We start from the raw sequence: 22,425 nt of genomic DNA on the forward strand, positions 1-22,425 counted from the left end.
GGAAGGTATTAAGCCTAGTACTCATTAGTTATCTTTCCTGATCCTCTCCCTCCTTGTACCCTCCAGCTCCAAAGGGCACAGTGAGTGTTGTTCCCCTTTAGGTGTCTACGTGTTCTCATCATTTAGCTCCCATTTATAAGTGAGAGCATGCAGTATTTGGTTTTCTGCTTCTGCATTAGCTTGCTAAGGATAATGGCCTCCAGCTCCATCCACATCCCTGCAAAGGACATGATCTCATTCCTTTTTTTAGTTGATGTGTAGTATTCCATGGTGTATATGTACCACATTTTCTTTATCCAGTCTATCACTGATGGTCATTTAAGCCGAGTCCATGACTTTGATATTGTGAAGAGTACTGCAATGAAGATACATATGCGTATGTCTTTATAGTAGAATGATTTATATTCCTTTGGGTATTTATGTAGTAATGGGATTGCTGGATCAAATGATATTTCTGTCTTTAGGTCTTTAAGGAATCACCATATTGTCTTCCACAATGTTTGAACTAACTTATACTCCCACCAGCAGTGTATTTCTTTTCTCCACAACCTTGCCAGCATCTTTTTTTTTTTTTTTTTTTTTTTTTTTTACTTTTTATTTATTTATTTTGAGACAGTCTCGCTGTCAGCTGTGCTGGGGTACAGTGGCGTGATATTGGCTCACAGCAACCTTTGTCTCCCAGGCTCAAGCAATTCTCCTGCCTCAGCCTCTCGAGTAGTTGGGATTATAGGCATGTGCCACCATGCCCAGCTAATTTTTGTATTTTTAGTAGAGATGGGGTTTCACCATGTTGGCCAGGCTGATCTTGAACTCCTGACCTCAGGTAATCCACCTGCCTCTGCCTCCCAAAGTGGCATGAGCCACTGCACTCAGCCTTTACTTTTTAATACAGCCATTCTCATTGATATAAGATGGCATCTAATTGTGGTTTTGATTTGCATTTCTCTAATGATCAGTGATGCTGAGGTTTATTTCATATGCTTATTGGCCACACGCATGTCTTTTTTAAAAGTGACTATTCATGTCCTTTTCTCACTTTTTAGTGGGGTGGTTTGCTTTATTCTTCTAAATTTAAGTTCCTTATAGATTCTGCATATTAGATCTTTGTCAGATGCATAGTTTGCAGGAATTCCTTTGCATTCTGTAGCCTGTTTACTCTGTTGATAACTTCTTTTGCAATGAAGAAACTCCTTTTTAAAATTAGATCCCGTTTGTCAATGTTTGCTTTTATTGCAATTGTTTTTCACTTCCTCATTGTGAAAACTTTGCCAGTGTCCATGTTCTGAATGGCATTGGCTAGGTTGTCTTCCAGTGTTTTTATACTTTTGGGTTTTATCTGTAAGTCTTTAATTCATCTTGAATTAATTTTTGTATATGGTGCAAGAAAGGGGTCCAATTTCAGTCTTCTGCGTATGGCTAGACAGTTATCCCAGAACCACTTATGGCATAAGGAATCTTTTTCTCATTGCTTGTTTTTGTCAGCTTTATCTAAGATCAGATAGTTGTAGATGTGTGGCCTTATTTCTGGGTTCTCTATTCTGTTCCATTAGCCTATATGTCTGTTTTTGTACCAGTATCATGCTGGTTTTGTTACTGTAGTGCTATAATATAGTTTGAAGTTGGGTAATGTTATGTCTCCAGCTTTGTTCTTTTTGCTTAAAATGGCCTTGGCTATTTGAGCTGTTTTTTTATTTCTATATAAATTTTAAAATAGTTTTTCTTTAGTTCTTCAAAGAATCTCAATGATAGTTTAATTGGTATAACATTGAATCTATAAATTACTTTAGGCAGTATGGCCATTTTAACAATATTGATTGTTGATTTTTCCTGTCCCTGAACATGAAATGTTTTTCCATTTGTTTTTCCCATCTCAATTTATTTGAGCAATGGTTTGTAGTTCTTCTTGTAGAGATCTTTCACCTCCCTGGTTAGCTATATTCCTAGGTATTTTATTCTTTTTGTGGCAATTGTGACTTCATGATTTGATTATCATCTTGGCTGTTGTTGGTTTATAGAAATGCTGGTGATTTTTGCACATTTAATTTGCATCCTTGGGTTTTGATGCAGTTGTTGATCTGTTTAAGAAGCTCTTGGGCTGACATGATGGGAGTTTCCATGTATAGGATTATGTCATCTGCAAACAGGCATAGTTTATGACTATAAACTTTCTCTTTTTCCATTATATTTGTATGCTCTGTATTTCTTTCTCTTGCCTGATTTCCCTGGCCAGGACTTTCAATACTATGTTGAATAGGAGTGGTGAGAGAGGGCATCCTTTTCCTGTGCTGCTTTTCAAGGGCAATGCCTCCAGCTTTTGCCAACTCAGCATTATATTGACTGTGGGTTTATCATATACGGCTCTTACTATTTTGAGTTATATTCCTTCAATACCTAGTTTATTGAGAGTTTTTAACATGAAGCCATGTTAAATTTTATTGAGAGCCTTTTCTGAATCTATTGATATAATGATGTAGTTTTTGTCTTTAGTTCTGTTTCTGTAATGAAACACATTTATTGATTTGCATATGTTGAACCACTCTTGTATCTGAGTGATAAAGCCTACTTGATTGTGATGGATAAGCTTTTTGATGTGCTCCTAAATTCAGTTTCCCAGTATTTTGTTGAGGATTTTTTGCATTGATATTTATCAAGGATATTAGACTGAAGTTTTCTATTTTTGTCATATTTTTGCCAGTTTTGCCATCAGGATGATGCTGGCATCATAAAATAAGTTACAGAGGAGACCCTCATCCTCAATTTTTTGGGATAGTTTCAGTAGGAATGGTACCAGCTCTTCTTTGCACACCTGGTAGAACTTAGCTGTGATTCTGGTCCTGGGCTTTTTTTGGTTGGTAGGCTATTTATTACTGCCTCAATTTCAGAGCTCATTACTGGTCTGTTCAGGGATTCGGTTTCTTCCTGGTTCAGACGTGGGAGGGTGTATGTATTCAGGAATTCATCCATTTCTTCTAGATTTTCTAGTTTGTGTTCATAGAGGTGTTCACAATATTCTCTGATGGCTGTTTGTATTTCTGTGAGGTCAGTCATTCTTTGGGGTCAGAAATGACATAATCTCTTTGTCATTTCTGATTGTGTTTATTTGAATCTTCTCTCTTTTCTTCTTTATTAGTCTGGCTAGAGATCTGTTATTTTATTAATCTTTCCAAAAATAATCACCTCCCAGTTTTGTTGGTCTTTCAAATTTGTGTGTGTGTGTGCATGTGTGTGTGTGTCTCAAACTCCTTTAGTTCAGCTTTGGTTTTGGTTATTTTTTTTTTTTCTGCTAGCTTTGGGATTTGTTTTCCCTTGGTTCTCTAGTTTTTCATTTGTGGTATTAGGTTGTTAGCTTGAGATCTTTCTAACTTTTTGATGTGAGTGTTTGGTGCTATAGTTTTCCCTCTTAACACTGCCTTAGCTGTGTTCTATATTCTAGTATGTTGTATCTTTGTTCTCATTAATTTCAAAGAACTTCTTGATTTCTGCCTTCACTTAATTATTTACCTAAAGTCTTTCAGGAGCAGGTTATTCAATTTCCATGTAATTGTGTAGTTTTGAGTAAGTTTCTTAGTCTTGAGTTCTAATTTGGTTGCACTGTGGTCCAAGAGATGTTAGGATTTCTGTTATTTGCATTTGCTGAGGAGTGTTTTACTTCCAATTGAGTGATTGATTTTAGCTTATGTGCCATGTGGTGATGAGAAGAATGGATATTGTTGTTTTTGGAAGAGAGTTCTGTAGATATCTATCAGGTAAATTTGATCTCATGCTGAGTTCAGGTCCTGAATATATTTATTTTCTGTCTCAATGATCTAATACTGTCAGTGTGATGTTAAAGTCTCCCACTATTATTGTGTGGGAGTCTAAGTCTCTTTGAAGGTCTCCAAGAACTTGCCTTATGAATCTGGTTGCTCCTATGGTGAGTGCATATATATTTAAGATATTTAGCTCTTCTTGTTGAATTGAAGCCTTTACCATTATGTAATGCCTTCTTTGTCTTCTTTAATTTTGTCTTTATTGGTTTAAAGTCTGTTTTGTCAGAAAATAGGATTGCAACTCCTGCTATTTTTTGTTTTCCATTTGTGTGGTAGAGTTTTCTCTATCCCTTTATTTTAAGCCTATGTGTGTCATTGCATGTAAGATGGGTCTCTTGAAGGCAGCATACCAATGGGTCTTGGTTCTTTATCCAGCTTGCCACTCTGTCTTTTAATTGGGGCATTTAGTCCATTTACACTTAAGGTTAGTATTGATGTATGTGAATATGATTATTTCATCATTATGTTAGCTGATAGTTTTGCAGACTTGTTTATGTGGTTGCTTTATAGTGTCACTTGTCCATGCACTTCAGTGCATGCTGTAGTGGCTGGTGATAGTCTTTCCTTTCCATATTTGATGGTAACAAATTCCCTCAGCATTTGCTTGTTTGGAAAGGATTTTATTTCTTTTTCGCTTATGAAGCTTAGTTTGGCTACAAAATTCTGAATTGGATTTTTTTTTTCCTTAATAATGTTGAATATGGGGCCCTAATCTTTTCTGGCTTGTAGGGTTTCAGCTGAGATGTCCATTGTTATTCTAATGGGCTTCCCTTTGTAGGTGACCTGACCTTTCTCTCTAGCTGCCTTTAACATTTTCTTCTTTTGTTTTGACCTTGGAGAATCTAATGATTATGTGTCTTGGGTATGATCCTTCTTGTGAAGTATCTTACTGGGACTCTGCTTTTCCTGAATTTGAATATTGGACTCTCTCATTGATGAACTTCTCATGAATGATATCCTAAGATATGTTTTGGAAGTTGGTTCCATTCTCCCCATCTCTTTCTGGGACACCAATCAGTCATAGATTCAGTCACTTTACATAATCCCATTTTTTGGAGGTTTTATTCATTACTTTTTATTCTTTTTTCTCTATTCTTTTCTGCCTGTTTTATTTCAGAAAGCCAATCTGCAATCTCTGAGATTGTTTTCTCTGCTTGATCTGTTCTGCAATTAACATTTGCGATTGCATTATGAAACTCTTGTACTGTGTTTTTCAGCTCTATCAGGTAGGTTATGTTCTTTTCTATACTGGCTATTTTGTCTGTCAGCTCCTGGATTATTTTACCATGGTTTTCAGCTTCTTATCATTGGGTTTCAATGTAGTTCCGTAGCCCAATGGTCTTTTTTTCTATCCATATTCTGAATTCCAAGTCTGTCATTTTAGCCATCTCAGCCCAGTTCTGAATGCTTGCTGGAGAGGTGATGCAGTTGTTTGGAGGAAAGAAGGCACTCTGGCTTTCTGAGTTTTTAGCATTCTTGTGCTGATTCTTTCTCATCTTCATGGGCTGATGTTCCTTCAATCTTTGAGGCTGCTGACATTTGGATTTTTGTTCCCCTTTTATCCTATTTTATGACCTTGAGAGTTTAATTGTGGTAGAAGGTAGATTCAGCCAACTGGTTTCATTTCTAGGAGATTTTAGGAGGCTAACACTCAGCTCCCAACTCCTGGTGTGAGTGTGTAACTCTGGCAGATTTGTACTGAACCTTAACTTTGTCTTCTGGCTCCTTGAGGCTTGGAGTCCACTGTGCTGGGGGTGGGGACACAGGTGCGAGGTGCAGCAGCTGCAGCAGAGTGCTAGGAGATGCAGGGGTACCTGCGTGCCTACAGGCATTCATGACAGTGACAGAGGCAACACAGCTGGAAGTTGGTGGGATGGGGAGGGAGCTCCTGCTGGAGATTGTGTGCGTGGTTACACTACACACAGTGTTGGCTGGGGGGCAGAGTGCTAGCCAGTGCTGGACTAGGTGACTTCTCTGTGTTTCACAAGCAGGAGTGGTCTCAAATTTCATATTCAAACCCCTGCTCCAGCACTTATCCTCTAAATATAATCCAACAAGAACTTTTTAAAAAAACTGTATGCACACATATATGTGTCTGCATGGGTGTTTTTTGTAAATATTTTGCACAAATAATCATTACATCAGTATAACTAAGGTCCAGAGGATCATAAAGGAAACAGCACAAATGAACCTGTATCCACTATTCAGTTTAGGAAAAAGATTATCACCATAACTTAATGTTCCCCATAAGCCCCTTCCAATGCTATGCACCTCTCTCTTCATTTCCCCAAGAGTGACCATTATTCTGAAATGGGTATTTATAATAAACTGCATTTTGTATATAGTTTTCTTACCTCTATCTTTAAAGTTGTACTGTTTCATTTTGCCATTTTTAAAATTTAAATGGATGACTGTATGTTTTATATATTTTTATTTGATTCACTTTTTCTTGCTCACTATTGGATTCCTAAGATGGCAGCATGTTATCAAAAATGGTAGTTCATTCTTTTTTATTGTTTTATGGGGTCTCATTGTGAGAAAATAACACAACAAATTTAGCATTCTAAAATGATATATTTTGTAGGTTTTATTTCCCTCGTGATTTTTCCATATTACAAATAGTATTGTCACTAGCTTTCTTGTATATATTTTCTAGTGTGTGTGTATATATAGGCATTATATATATTTATACTATATAAATAGTATATATATAAATAATATACCATATATAAAATACATATATATTTACATACATATATAGATGTACACATTTTTTGTTCATTCGTTTTTTGAGATGGAGTTTCACTCTTGTTGCCCAGACTGAAGTGCAATGATCTTGACCCACTGCAACCTTCACCACTCAGGTTCAAGTGATTCTCCTGTCTCAACCTGTAAAGCTGGGATTACAGGTGCCTGTCACCACACTCAGCTAATTTTTTTTGTATTTTTAGTAAAGATGGGGTTTCACCATGTTGGCCAGGCTGGTCTAAAACTACTGACCTCAGGTGATCCGACCACCTTGCCAGGCCTATATCTTCTAGTGTAGACATGCAACAATTTATTTAGGGTATCAAACTGTTAGTTCATAGGGCGTTTGTTCAATTTTCATTCAACTATTGAGTGTTGGCAATTGTCTATATTGCAGGTACTGTTGGGGCACCAAAGTTAGGGTATAGAATAAAATATACAAAACTTCATTTCTTTATGGTGCTTTTCTGCAGGGAAAGGCAAATAGTAAATACAACAAAACGTAAAATATTATGTTGGCCAGGATAAATGTGGTTATGCTGCTGTGATAAATAATCCCCTTATCGAACTGACTTGAAAATAATTTAAAATATTATGTCTCAGTCATGTTACATGTTCTTTATATGATTGCCAAGGAGCTTTCTCCACATTGTCATCTTTCTCATTTTGTGATCCAAGATGACCAAAATGTCATTCTCTGGACTGTGCTAGATACTGAGGAGAAGGGAAAAAGAATGCAGCAAAGTTCATGCAGGCTTTTCAAGGTTCTACGTGCAATCAACATTTATTGTTGCCTCTCCCACCTCACTGCCAAAGAAAGTCACTGTAGCAGGGGACAATAAACTCCCACCATGCACCTGGTAGTAAGATAATAATCAAATATTTGCAAGTAGCCCTAGTGATTAGCACAAATAGAATTTATTAGATGATGATGATAATACAAGAAAAAATGCAATAGCATGAATATGCAGGGTTTGAAACAATATTAGGAGAATGATTAGTCCCTTTTAGATGGTAATCATACAGGATCTCATGAAGAAGATAGCACTGGAGTAAATAACAAAGCAGTCATTGTAGGAGACACTCAGAGTGAAGACCACTCATAGAAAGAACAAATGCTTCATGCAGAAGCTTAAATTGTGTGTTCTAGCATAGAAGTAGGAGTCGATTTCCAACACTTAAACTGGAGGTAGATTGGGAAAGGACTCTTGAAATTTGACATTTACTCTGATTTAAAAAGATTGAAGTAAAAGAATTTAAGCGCAAATATTTTAGCAATATAACCATGGCTGCTAAGGTGAAACATTCAGGATGATGGAAGAAGGGAGGAGTCCAAGCCACGAGCTGGGGGAATGGTTAGGAGGATATTTTAATAACTTGGGTGAGAGATGAGGGCGACATGAATTGGGGGGATAGAAGTTATGGTAGTAAAAAGTAGTCAGATTTGAAGGAGAAAAAGAGCAGTTAAAGAAGGCTTCAAGGTTTAGGCACTGAAAGAATGGCATTGCCACATACCAGGAACCAAGATGGGTGTGTTTGGCTTCAGCAACAGAAAATAGTAACAAAATGTTTTCTAAAGCAGTTGTATCTTTTACCCATCCCATCCATAAGATATAAGTATCTCTTTTGTTCCACAGTGTTTGCTATTTTAACTTTTTTGAAATGTTATCTTGTTTTAATTTCCATTCGTAATTCCTTGACTTTTAATGAGATCGAGTGCTTTTCAGATATTTATTTGACAATTAGGATTTCTTTTTTCCTCAGAAAACTGATTCAGTTACTTTGTCCACCATTGTGTGTGTATGTGTGTGTGTGTGTGTGTGTATGTATGTGTGTTGCATTGCATGATTTTATTTTGTTTCAGAACTGTTTATGTATTCAAGCAGAATTGAAAACATCTTCTAATTTATTGCTTACATATTTTCTTCCTTCTATGTTTTATTTTAACAAATGCTTATAAATTTGCAATTTTAAAGTTTGTCTCTTATTGACATGAAATAAATCTAGGCTATAGTAGTACTTTCTTGTATTTTAACCCAAAGTTTTAGATATATGCTATTTCCATTTGTCTTCAACACAAATTGATTATTTTTCATAGTACGAAGTTGTCCCAAGAACATTCTCTTTTCCTGTTGTATTATTTATTGCTAACAACAATTACTGCAAAACTTGGTGGCTTAGAAGAGCAAACATTCATTTCAAAGTTTCCATGTATCAGGAATTTAAGAGCAACTTAGTGGTCCCGGTTCAGTATCTCTCATGAGGTTGTGGTTAAAATGTCAGCTGAAGTTGCAGTCAACCCAAGACTTGACCTGTGGCTTTTGGCAGGAGACCTCAGTTCCTTACCTCATAAGCCTCTCCAGAGGGCTGTCTTAGTGTCCTTACATGACAACTAGCTCAGCTAAGGGAAAGTGATCTAAGGGAAAAAGAAAGCAGCAGTGTCGTTTATGATCTGTTATGGATGTGGCTTTTTAGAAGTAAGTCACTAGGTCCAGCCCACATTTAATGGGCTTCTAGAAGACAGAAGCATAAAAAAAAAAGGTGGGGATATCATTAAATCCCCACATAAATGGTTTGTATGATCAATTCTGTCATGTTTCACATTTGCTTATATTCATAGGTCTGCGACTAGTTCCAGTGGTCTATTTGACCATTGTGCACCAATTCTTGACTGTTAGAATTACTATGCATTTATGGTAAATCTTTACATATGGCAAAGCAGGATTCTGTCATGTCGTCACCATCATTGCATATTGCTTTTCTTTTTCTTATTTTCTTTCCTCTTCTTCCCCTTCTCCCTCCTCATTTGTGTTTTTGTTTTTCTATGTTTCCTCCTTAATCTTCTTTTTCTTCGGGAATGTTTATCCTTTACTCCTCTGTATACATTTTAGAATCATCTTTTCACCTTTCATGAAGAAATTTGTTACAATTTTTATTAACACTGTATTGACTCTAGCTATAAATTTGAACAGAAGTACTTCATGGTACTGAGTTTTCCTATTCATGAATATGTCATATATTCTATTTATTCAGCTTTACTTTGATGTCATTAAACACAATACTGCAAGTATCTCTGTAGAATAATTTACATAATATTTAGATTTACTTATAGTCACCTAATATTTTTGGTTGCTACATCAAATATATTTCTAAGTTGTCTTTAAGTTATCTAACTTTTTGTGGCTGATATATAGAAGCTACTGATTTTAAAAAGTTATCTTATTTGGTTTACTAGTGAGAATATCTGATGACTTCTTACTCTGTCATAGACTTTAGAGTTTCTCATATTTACAAAACATCACTTGTGAACATCAAGTTTTGATTTCCTTTTAAAAATTCTTATAACTTTGATTTACATGCTTAAAAGTTTGATAATACTGCTTACCCAAGAAGAGTAACATCAATTATGCCATCGCTTTTGCTTGATTTATTTTCAGGAAAACATTACAGTATCTAAAAGTAAAGAATTGTAGGTAATCTTCATTTAGTTGTTGAATATATCCAGTTAAATTCAGTGGTAGGGTTTTATAATGGTGTGAATATCATGTTTTATGCCTCAATAATGCCCTCCACTGGCACACATTAAAAATAGCCTTGAATGGATCTACTAAAAGAAGAATGGATCAAGGAAAAAAGGAAGAAGAGATGGAAAAGATACAATGTTGAGCTCCTTTCAATCTTAGAACATATGTGTTTAGTCAATTTAGCAAGCGACTCAATCCTTTCTCACCATCTGTTTTAAATCCCATCTCCAATGTTCATAAAACTATTTCTCTATGGGTAATAAATGATGTAATATGTTTGTTGTGTTTTCTTGCCCATTTTGGTACATTAGTAGCAGTGATATGTATACCTCGATGAGAGGAAATGTACTCGTTAGTCCAATTGATTGAACAATGACTACTACAAATACTTTATATATTCTCATTTTCACATTTTCTATGGTTGCTTCTCTTCTGCTGCAGAATAAGCAAAGTGCAGATTAGAGCAAGCATCAATTTCCACCAACACACTTTTGCTGAATGCCCCGTTCCCCAGCCACCAACACACACACACATCCATGTTCAACTGAATTCTCCTGCCAGTTATGCACAGTTCTTTGTCCTTTGAGGACTTCTACCTAAAGCTGTTCTCAGACAATTTAGTGTCTATTGATATTGAGTTCAACTCCTTTCCACATAAGTTGTTTCAGTATATACAAGATGACTATGCCATTATTTGTTCCATTTCTGTACTGTTTGAGCTTACATATGCATGCTCACTTAATGACCCTAGTTGTAAGATTTGGCTAAGGTATCTGCCATATTGTTCTAATTCCCTTCTGAACTGGCATAACTGTAATCCACCTTAATTTTTCTTTCTTTCTTTCTTTTTTTTTTTTTTTGAGACGGAGTCTCGCTCTGTCGCCCAGGCTGGAGTGCAGTGGCCAGATCTCAGCTCACTGCAAGCTCCGCCTCCCAGGTTTATGCCATTCTCCTGCCTCAGCCTCCCGAGTAGCTGGGACTACAGGCGCCTGCCACCTCGCCCGGCTAGTTTTTTGTATTTTTTAGTAGAGACGGGGTTTTACCGTGTTAGCCAGGATGGTCTCGATCTCCTGACCTTGTGATCCACCCGTCTCGGTCTCCCAAAGTGCTGGGATTACAGGCTTGAGCCACCGCACCCGGCCAATTTTTCTTTAAAATTCTCATAGAATTTACTTTGGGTGTATTTTATCATACGATCTTCTAGGTCCCTGATCACAGTGGAAAGTCCGTAGGCTTCTGGCTTAAGCATCTATAATGAAGAAAATACTCCCATGAAGTTATAATTCCCCTTTGCCCTCTGCCATTGAATGCATGGTTCTCAGCCCACCTGCTGTGCAGATTTACCACTACCTTCCTCCACCAGACGAAGGAATGCACCTCTGATGGGTGATGTCTAAAAGCCAACTTGATCCTCATTCCAGAACTTTGTGAAACAAACAAGCTGTTTTGTCTCAGCTGAAAGGAATTATAGCTTCCTACTAGCTGGTAGTTGAGTCACAAAGATCTTTGGAGGGCTCTATCATTGTCTACAGAGGCAACAAAGCTCCCTGTTCATGTATGAGGCAGACTCTTCATGCTTTCCATGTCTGCAATTTTGAATAACCATTTCCTCTGCATCAAGGAGCTCTACCGAGTCTTGCGATCTGTATGCAAACATTTCTCTGAGCTGATAGGCATTTCTAATCTCAAGATTATCTGGAAGCTTTTCTAGGGTAGAAACATTCTCTCCTAACATCCAGGAGCAAGCTACAAATAGTCTTCCAGTTTCTTCAATACTGCTGAGTAGCAGTATTGTTTTTCTGCCTGAGGCTCCAGTCTGCATGGATTCTAGTTGCAGATGCTTCAAAGAATATCTGGGTGATTGAATATTTACATCCCAGCTACACTGCCTCCTCTGCAGCCCCATTGTAAACATTGATTGTTATATCTTCTCTGGGCTCAATGTACGTTTGTATTTCTTCCTTGTGTCTTTGCGAAAAGGACCCAGTAGGATTCCTGTGAGGCTGATGTGGCTGTGCCCAAATCCAAACAAGCCTAGGAGTCTACTGGCTTCCTCTTCAGAGGTGGATTTAGTAAAATTATCATTTATTTCTTACAGTTTGAATGCTGTCCCTGGCCTTTTTACCTCATGAGATTCACAAAATTTCTCAGACTAAACTGGCCATTTAGCTTTAGCTGAGTCTATTCTCCAGCTTCCATTTGTCACATGGTTGACTGCAGTTCTTAAATCCACCTGCTTTTTTTTCTCCAAGGAGGCAATTATAATAACAAATCAGTGAAGCACTCCAACTTACGTTTAACAGTTAGCTACCAAAACCGCATCTCCTCAGTCTCTGAGAGGATGCTGGTATATTTCTATATCTCTGACAAAGTTGTAAAAGAGGACTGCAGATAACTTTACATAAATGCAAATTGTGCTTGGCTGGTTCAAAAATAGGATGAAAAAGAAGCAATTATCTACGTCTACTCTGGACCTCAGTTAGCCTTGGCCTATTGCATTTGTTATGTAATGTTTATCATATTGGACACACGGCTGAAGCAAGCGCACATGCTGTAGCATTTCATCATCAGTATTCAACTGTCAGTCTCAAGAAGTTCTTTACCTTGATCCCAGCCAAAATGGGATGGATAAAATGGAATTAGTAAAAAGCAGCAAGTATCCCAATTCAACTATTTTCTTCATTAGAGAAGTGGTTTCTTGTTTCCAAGTGGGAATTCTATATTGCTTCGTTTTTCCACAGAAGAAAGCTTGGTCCATTACACAGGTCCCCACGGACTGGGCAAAGGGTTCACTTTGCCATCCATGTTGATAGAACTATAGCGGCAGAGCTCCATAACATTAATTTCAGTTATGTTTTCAGGAAACAGCAAAGCAACCACACCTGCAGTTTGCTCTCCATTTTACAGTTGAGCCATAACTTTACTTCCTTCAACGCCACCTTTGAACCCTGCAGATTTCACATACGGGCTATTTATAGTGCATGGACCTCCCTGTACCTGAGTCAGTGATCCCCAAAAATATTTCTTATCACAATTGGGTCATTGCATGCACATCGTTGTAACTGATGTTAGATCCCCCACCAAGGCTTAGACAAGCAGTTCCCAGGTCTTCTGCCAATTATTTTAAGATTCCATGAATTAAACTGAAGAACATTCTAGCCCTTCTTCAAATATTCTCATTTTAAATTATGACTCCCATAAGTGAATATTAATTCACCCAGATTGAGTTATGTGATGCAAGTAGCATGTACGGTATTTACGTCTTTAAGAGATGTGTCATATTTAGTATTTACACCTCCTTCTCACTCTCTACCCCTCACTCTAAATAATTACTACCATTTCTGTAGCAGAAGTCTCAATAATTTTCTCTTCTACTTTTTGTTTGCAGTAAAATACCCATAACATATATCATTTTAACCTTTTTAAGTACACAAAGTAGTAGCAGTAAGTACATTCACAATGTTGTGTTACCAACCATTACCACTGGTTCCAGAAGATTTCATCATCCCAAGTACAAAGTCGCTATCCTTTAAGCAATAACTTCCAATTTTTCCTTCTTGACAGCTTCTTAGGAACCTCTATTCTACTTTTCATATCCATGAATTTGCCTATGCTAGACAGTTTAAGTGGAATCAGAAAATCATACTCTCTTTTTTATCTTATTTTTCAGAAGTCATGTAAAGCACTTCATCTATTTAAGCTGATTTTTTCTTTCCCACATTTTTGAACATGTTTTCTGTTGGTGTTACCTTTCTTTTTTTTCTTTAATTTTTTATATTATTTTTGACACAGAGTCTTGTTCTGTTGCCCAGGCTGGTATGCAGTGGTGCAACTTCGGCTCACTATAATGTCTGCCTCCTAGGTTCAAGCAATTCTCGTGCCTCAGCTTCCTGTGTAGCTTGGACTACAGATACACACCACCATGCCCAGCTAAAGTGCTACCTTTCTTTTCAATAGCAGAAATCTCTCATCATTTCACCCCATGAATGGTAGCTGAGTTTTCAGATTACAGTTACCAATTACTGACTACTGAATGTTTTGATGACCCTCAAAGGAGTAAGGTTACATAAGATACTCAAAAACTGAGGTGATCCTTGTATAATAGCATTTGCCATGGTCTGTGTCGGTGGCCTTAAATGACTGTGTCTCTCAAATGGTCATAGAACAAACACCAGGTTTCCTGCCTACACTGTTAACATCCCTACTATTTCAGAAAGAGTATTCCATTAGTTAGTCTTGATGGTTTCTTCTCAGGGCAAGTTAGCTAAGTTCTACTCTCTTTATCTGTTTTCCAAGTAAGTTGCTATACCATTTGGAAAAGTTTGTGTCAACTTGGAAATCTTTAATAAATCCAAATTATATCTTCTACTTACTAGTTTATAGACTTTGGTGTCCGAATCCTCATTCCCCGACCCTGGTTTCTATTCTGAGTATTCTTTATGGTATGAATGTGTAGGTTTTTGCTGATATTTCTCAGAAAATAGCCAGCTCTTTCACTGAATAACCTCTGCGTTCTGTTGTAATCTGGCCATGGCCCCGGATACTTCTGTATTCTTTGGGATTGATCACTGGTTGAGAGTTACTTCATAAGTGAATAGCCACAGAAGCAAGGTAATGCCTTCCTGAGATGAAAAGAACTGGTCTTTCTGTTTTTACTTCCATTGCCCTTTAGATTTAGTTTCTGCCTAATTTCCTCCTTTAGATTTAGTTTGTTGTTGTTGCTTTAAACCAGGCTAACAGCATTTAGTGAATAGTATTAGCAACATGCCCTCTTGTTGAAATTCTCTCTCTGTCCACTGAACCAGACCTCTCACTCTCACTCTCTATGTCTTTTAAATTCCATTACTGATGAATCGTCCTGGCCACAAGCTTATGCACCACCTCACAGCAAGGACCCATAAGAGACATTTCTAGCACTAGATTCTCATCGTACTTTTGTCTACTCCTCACACTTTTAACCAAATAGTGACTTTGCCCCTAATTTGTGGACCTGATAAATAATCTCACCATAGGCAGTAATCTGTGTGGTCTCTACAAATGGTTGAAGCCTCAAAGCAAACTCACAGACATTATAGATTTTTCCCAACTTCAAACTTTATTAATGATTCAAAGACTACAAGCAAAAATTCAGTCCAGGATTTGTCATTTCTTGTTGGGCATACATGCTCAAAATAGTCTGCAAAATCTTTCAAGTTCTCTCCTTTTCGGACCTGGAGCCCATTCTTGTTTTAGAATAATAGACTAGAGCTAAGAAAGTCAACACTACGTGCCAGTGCAGTTGAAGCCATTTAGATCTAAGATGCTTCATTAGTCACACAGGGATAAAGGGATTATGTAACTAACTTCCATTCATAGATTTACTTGTTGTATAAATTTTATACCATGAATTTATAAATTCCATATTTAGTTAAAATCAATATGTCTTGACATACCAAGCATGTGCTGATAAAAGTAATTTTTAAATTGAAAAGACTCTGGCCAGTAATTTATGTGCTAGCAAAATACTACTACCATAGCCACAAGGTTGTTTTTTCTATGTCAGCATTTCCTTGGTTCATCCAAGGAGAAAATGAGTGAATCACAGAACGAATGATTTCTAGATTAAGTATAGCTTTTATTGAACTACTGACTGTTAACACTTCTGTATTAGGATACATACTAGTAGTGCAATAGTTCCATCATATGATACACATATGCTCCACTTGGCAGATAATTCTCAACAGATTTCCAAATTGGTTGTACTAAGTAACACAAATGTCAGCAATTGTGAATCTGATTTCCTATTTTTACACATACTCAGCAGCAACTAGGTCTTGCCACTTGTTCTCATGTTCACCATTCAGATCATGTGTCATAGTATTTTATTTTGGTTAAATTTCCCTGATGTTGAAAGAGGTGCTTATTTGTTTGTTCTTTTACTATTCTCTCCTCTGTCCTTTTATGAATTGCTTGTTCAAGTCTGTTGCCTATTGCCTCTCTTGGGATATATGTCATTTAATATTGTTGTGAAGTATTTCATTTTATATTTCTGATAAAAACTGTTTTTCATTATATCTAAGGCAAATATCTTCCGCTAATCCATGGTTTGTGTGTTCCTTTCAATAGTGTCTATTGATGAACACAAATCCTTGATTTTCATATGGTGCAATTTGTCAGTAATTTCCTTTATAGTTATATTTTTCCTAAAACGATTTGTCTCCAGATCAAGATGATATTCTTGTAAGTAATCTTCTAGAAACCCTGTTGTTTATAAAATAAATATTTAAATTTATCTTCTCCATGTAATTCATTTAGGTATAGAGGTAAATGTTTGAATAGTTTTTACATGATTATCCTCTTGATCCACCACCATTTATTAAACAGACTCTCTCTCTTCTGCTTTCAAGTGTCACATATACCATTAATAAAAATGTCCAGTGGGTGGATCTGTTTCTGGACTCATAAATCTATTGGTCTGTTTGCTATCCATTATCTAATATAACACCACTTTGATTAATGTCACTTTGTAATACATCTTGCCAACAAGGACTGTAGGCGCCCAAGCATTGTTCTTCAGCTTGGGTTTGACACTTTTTGGTTTTTGGTTCTTTGCATTTTCATATGATTTTAGAATCAACTTTTCATTTTACATGTACACATGCACACACACAAAAATGTTTACCTAGCTTTTCATTAGGATTTAATTGAAAGTATAAATTTCCCAACACTTTGGGAGGCCAAGACGGACAGATCACAAGGTCAGGAGATTGAGACCATCCTAGCTAACATGGTGAAACCCCATCTCTACTAAAAAAAATACAAAAAACTAGCCAGGCAAGGTGGCGGGTGCCTGTAGTCCCAGCTACTCAGGAGGCTGAGGCAGGAAAATGGCATAAACCCAGGAGGCGGAGCTTGCAGTGAGCTGAGATCCGGCCACTGCACTCCAGCCTGGGCGACAGAGTGAGACTCCGTCTCAAAAAAAAAAAAAAAAAAAGTATAAATTAATAAGAGAGAATTAATTTTTTGTAATATTGATGTTTCAGTTTATAAAAATTATATATGTTTCAATTTAGGCCTTTAAATACAGTAATAATATATAATTACATATAATAATATACATTGTATACAATAATATACAACATAAATATGGAATATCTTACAAATACACTAACATTAACATCATATATAATAAATAGAAAATATATGTATTATAATATTTAAATATAATTTTATATATAATAAAAATACTTTTATAGAATAAAATATATAATAATTTATATAATAATAATAACATAATTTGTGTAAAAATCCTGTATTTTTGTTTAGATTTACTTCTATCTGTGTGATGTTTCTTGATGCCATTGTAAGTGATAGAATTTAAAAGTTATTTTATAATTGCTGATATCCAATAATATTATATCTAGAGACATTGCTAATTTCATGTTTATTCTCATAGATTACCCATAAATATTTAAGGAAATTACAATTATAGTAACATTTTTATTTCTTAATATACAATTCTTATAAATCTAATTTCAATTTCTTCTCTTATAACTCTGACTAGGACCTCCAAAAAATGTTTAAATTATGTAGCCATAAAAAGCATTCTTGCCTCATTTCTGATTTCAAGGAGCAAGCTATTCATATTTTATCATTAAGTATAATAACTCAGAGTTTGCTTTTTTTCTTTTTAATTATATTTTATGTACTAGGTTACACGTGCACAACATGTAGGTTTGTTACATATGTGTACATGTGCCATGTTGGTATGCTGCACCCTTTAACTCATCATTTAGATTAGGTATATCTCCTAATGCTACCCCTCCCCCCATCCCCTGACCCCACAACAGGCCCCAGTGTGTGATGTTCCCCTTCCTGTGACCAAGTGTTCTCATTGTTCAATTCCCACCTATGAGTGAGAACATGCAGTGTTTGGTTTTCTGTTTGTGCGATAGTTTGCTGAGAATGATGGTTGCCAGCTGCATCAATGTCCCTACAAAGGAAATGAACTAATCCATTTTTATGGCCACAGAGTATTCCATGGTGTATATGTGCCACATTTTCTTAATCCAGTCTATCACTGATGGACATTTGGGTTGGTTCCAAGTCTTTACTATTGTGAATAGTGCCACAGTAAACATTCGTGTGCATGTGTCTTTATAGCAGCAAGATTTATAATCCTTTGGGTATATACCCAGTAATGGGATGGCTGCATCAAATGGTATTTACAGTTCTAGATCCTTGAGAAATTGCCACACTGTCTTCCACAATGGTTGAACTAGTTTACAGTCCTACCAACAGTGAAAAAGTGTTCCTATTTCTCCACATCCTCTCCAGCACATGTTGTTTCCTGGCTTTTTAATGATAGTCATTCTAACTGGTGTGAGATGGTGTCTCATTGTGGTTTTGATTTGCATTTCTCTGATGGCTAGTGATGATGAGCATTTTTTCATGTGTCTGTTGGCTGCATACATGTCTTCCTTTGAGAAGTGTCTGTTCATATCCCTTGCTCACTTTTTGATGGGGTTGTTTGTTTTTATCTTGTAAATTTGTTTGAGTTCTTTGTAGGTTCTGGATATTAGCCCTTTGTCAGATGAGTAGATTACAAAAATATTCTCCCATTCTGTAGGTTGCCTGTTCACTCTGATGGTAGTTTTTTTTTTTTTTTTTTTTTTGCTGTGCAGAAGCTCTTTAGTTTAATTAGATCCCATTTGTCAATTTTGGTTTTTGTTGCTACTGCTTTTTGTGTTTTAGACATGAAGTCGTTGCCCATGCCAATGACCTGAATGGTATTGCCTAGGTTTTCTGATAGGGTTTTTATGGTTATAGGTCTAACATTTAAGTCTCCAATGCATCCTGAATTAATTTTTGTATAAGGTGTAAGGAAGGAATCCAGTTTTAGCTTTCTACATATGGCTAGCCTGTTTTCCCAGCACCATTTATTAAATAGGGAATCCTTTCCCCGTTTCTTGTTTTTGTCAGGTTTGTCAAAGATCAAATGGCTGTAGATGTGTGCTATTATTTCTGAGGACTCTGTTCTGTTCCATTGGTCTATATCTCTGTTTTGGTACCAGTACCATGCTGTTTTGGTTACTTTAACCTTGTAGTGTAGTTTGAAGTCAGGTAACGTGATGCCTCCAGCTTTGTTCTTTGGCTTAGGATTGTCTTGGCAATGAAGGCTCTTTTTTGGTTCCATATGAACTTTAAAGTAGTTTTTTCCAATTCGGTGAAGAAAGTCATTAGTAGCTTGATGGGGATGGCATTGAATCTATAAACTACCTTGGGCAGTATGACCATTTTCAGATATTGATTCTTCCTGTCCATGAGCATGGAATGTTATTCCATTTGTTTGTGTCCTTTTTTATTTCACTGAGCAGTGGTTTGTGGTTCTCCTTGAAGAGGTCCTTCACATCCCTTGTAAGTTGGATTCCTAGGTATTTTATTCTCTTTGAAGCATTTGTGAATGGGAGTTCACTCATGATTTGGCTCTCTGTTTGTCTGTTATTGGTGTACAAGAATGCTAGTGATTTTTCCTTCTCAATTTTGTATCCTGAGACTTTGTTGAAGTTGCTTATCAGCTTAAGGAGATTTTGGGCTGAGACAATGGGGTTTTCTAGATATACAATCATGTCATCTGCAAACAGGGACAATTTGACTTCCTCTTTTCCTAACTGATACCCTTTATTTCTTTCTCTTGCCTGATTGCCTTCGCCAGAACTTCCAACACTCTGTTAAATAGGAGTGGTGAGAAACGGCATCCCTGTCTTTTGCCAGTTTTCAAGGGGAATGCTTCCAGTTTTTGATCATTCAGTATGATATTAGCTGTGGGTTTGTCATAAAAAGCTCTTATTATTTTGAGATACGTTCCATCAATAACGAATTTATTGAGAGTTTTTAGCGTGAAGGGCTGTTGAATTTTGTCAAAGGACTTTTCTGCATCTATTGAGATAATCATGTGGTTTTTGTCTTTGATTCTCTTTATATGCTGGTTTACGTTCATTGATTTGTGTATGTCGAACCAGCCTCCCATCCCAGAGATGAAGTCCACTTGATCGTGGTGGATAAGCTTTTTGATGTGCTGCTGGATTCGGTTTGCCAGTATTTTATTGAGGATTTTTGCATCAATGTTCATCAGGAATATTGGTCCAAAATCCTCTTTTTTTGTTGTTGTTGTGTCTCTGTCAGACTTTGGTATCAGGAGGATGTTGAACACATAAAATGAGTTAGGGAGGATTCCCTCTTTTTCTATTGACTGTAATAATTTCAGAAGGAATGGTACCAGCTCCTCCTTGTACCTCTGGTAGATTTCCGCTGTGAATCCATCTGCTCCTGGACTTTTTTTGGTTGGTAGGCTACTAATTATTGCCTCAATTTTGAGCCTGTTATTGGTCTATTCAGGGATTCACCTTCTTCATGGTTTAGTCTTGGGAGAGTGTATGTGTCCAGGAATTTATCCATTTCTTCTAGGTTTTCTAGTTTATTTGCATAGAGGTGTTTACAGTATTCTCTGATGGCAGTTTGTATTTCTGTGGGGTCAGTGGTCATATCCCCTTTATCATTTTTTAATTGCATGTATTTGATTCTTCTCTCTTTTCTTCTTTATTAATCTTACTAGCAGTCTATCAATTTTGTTGATCTTTTCAAAAAACCAGCTCCTGGATTCATTGATTTTTTTGAAGGGATTTTATGTCTCTGTCTCCTTCAGTTCTGCTCTGATCTGAGTTATTTCTTGCCTTCTGCTAGCTTTTGAATGTGTTTGCTCTTGCTTCTCTAGTTCTTTTAATTGTGATGCTAGGGTGTCAATTTTAGATCTTTCCAGCTTTCTCTTGTGGGCATTTAGTGCTATAAATTTCCCTCTACACACTGCTTTAAATGTCCCAAAAATTCTGGTATGTTGTATCTTTTTTCTCATTGGTTTCAAAGAACATCTTTATTTCTGCCTTCATTTCGTTATGTTCTCAGTAGTCATTCAGGAGCAGGTTGTTCAATTTCCATGTAGTTGAGAGATTTTGATTGGTTTTCTTAATCCCAAGTTCTTGTTTGATTGCACTGTGGTCTGAGAGATAGTTTGTTATAATTTCTGTTCTTTTACATTTGCTGAGGAGTGCTTTACTTCCAACTATGTGGTCAGTTTTGGAATAAGTGTGATGTGGTGCTGAGAAGAATGTATATTCTGTTGATTTGGGGTGGAAAGTTCTGTAGATGTCTGTTAGGTCTGCTTGGTACAGAGTTGTGTTTAATTCCTGGATATCCTTGTTAACTTTCTGTCTCATTGATCTGTCTAAAGTTGACAGTGGGGTATTACAGACTCCCATTATTATTGTGTGGGAGCCTAAGTCTCTGTCTAAGTCTCTAAGGCCTTGTTTTATGAATCTGGTTGTTCCTGTATCGGGTGCATATATATTTATGATAGTTAGCTCTTCTTGTTGAATTGATCCTTTTACCATTATGTAATGGCCTTCTTTGTCTCTTTTGATCTTTGTTGGCTTAAAGTCTATTTCATCAGAGACTAGGATTGCAACCCCTGCCTTTTTTTTGTTTTCCATTTGCTTGGTAGCTCTTCTTCCATCCCTTATTTTGAGCCTATGTGTGTCTCTGCACATGAGATAGGTCTCCTGAATACCGCAAACTGATGGGTCTTGACTCTATCCAATTTGCCAGTCTGTGTCTTTTAATTGGAGCGTTTAGCCCATTTACATTTAAGGTTAATATTGTTATGTGTGAAGTTGATCCTGTCATTATGTTATTAGCTGGTTATTTTCTCATTAGTTGATGCAGTTTCTTCCTAGCATCCATGGTCTTTACATTTTGGCATGTTTTTGCAGTGGCTGGTTCTGGTTGTTCCTTTCTATGTTTAGTGCTTCCTTCAGGAGCTCTTGTAGATCAGGCCTAGTGGTGACAAAATCTCTCAGCATTTGCTTGTCTATAAAGGATTTTATTTCTCCTTCACTTATGAAACTTAGTTTGGCTGGATATGAAATTCTGGGTTGAAAATTATTTTCCTTAAGAATGTTGAATATTGGTCCCCATTCTCTTCTGGCTTGTAGAATTTCTGCTGGGAGATCTGGATAACATCCTGCAGAGTGTTTTCCAACTTGGTTCCATTCTCCCTGTCACTTTCAGGTACACCAATCAGACATAGGTTTGGTATTTTCGCATAGTCCCATATTTCTCGGACGCTCTGTTCATTTCTTTTTACTCTTTCTTCTCTAAACTTGTCTTCTCGCTTCATTTCATTCATTTGATCATCAATCACTGAAAACCTTTCTTCCAGTTGATTGAGTCGGTTACTGAAACTTGTGCATTTGTCACATATTTCTCGTGTCATGGTTTTCATCTTTATCAGGTCGTTTAAAGACTTCTCT

Source organism: Piliocolobus tephrosceles, chromosome 8 (assembly GCF_002776525.5).
Source record: "Piliocolobus tephrosceles isolate RC106 chromosome 8, ASM277652v3, whole genome shotgun sequence".
Taxonomy (NCBI): domain Eukaryota; kingdom Metazoa; phylum Chordata; class Mammalia; order Primates; family Cercopithecidae; genus Piliocolobus; species Piliocolobus tephrosceles.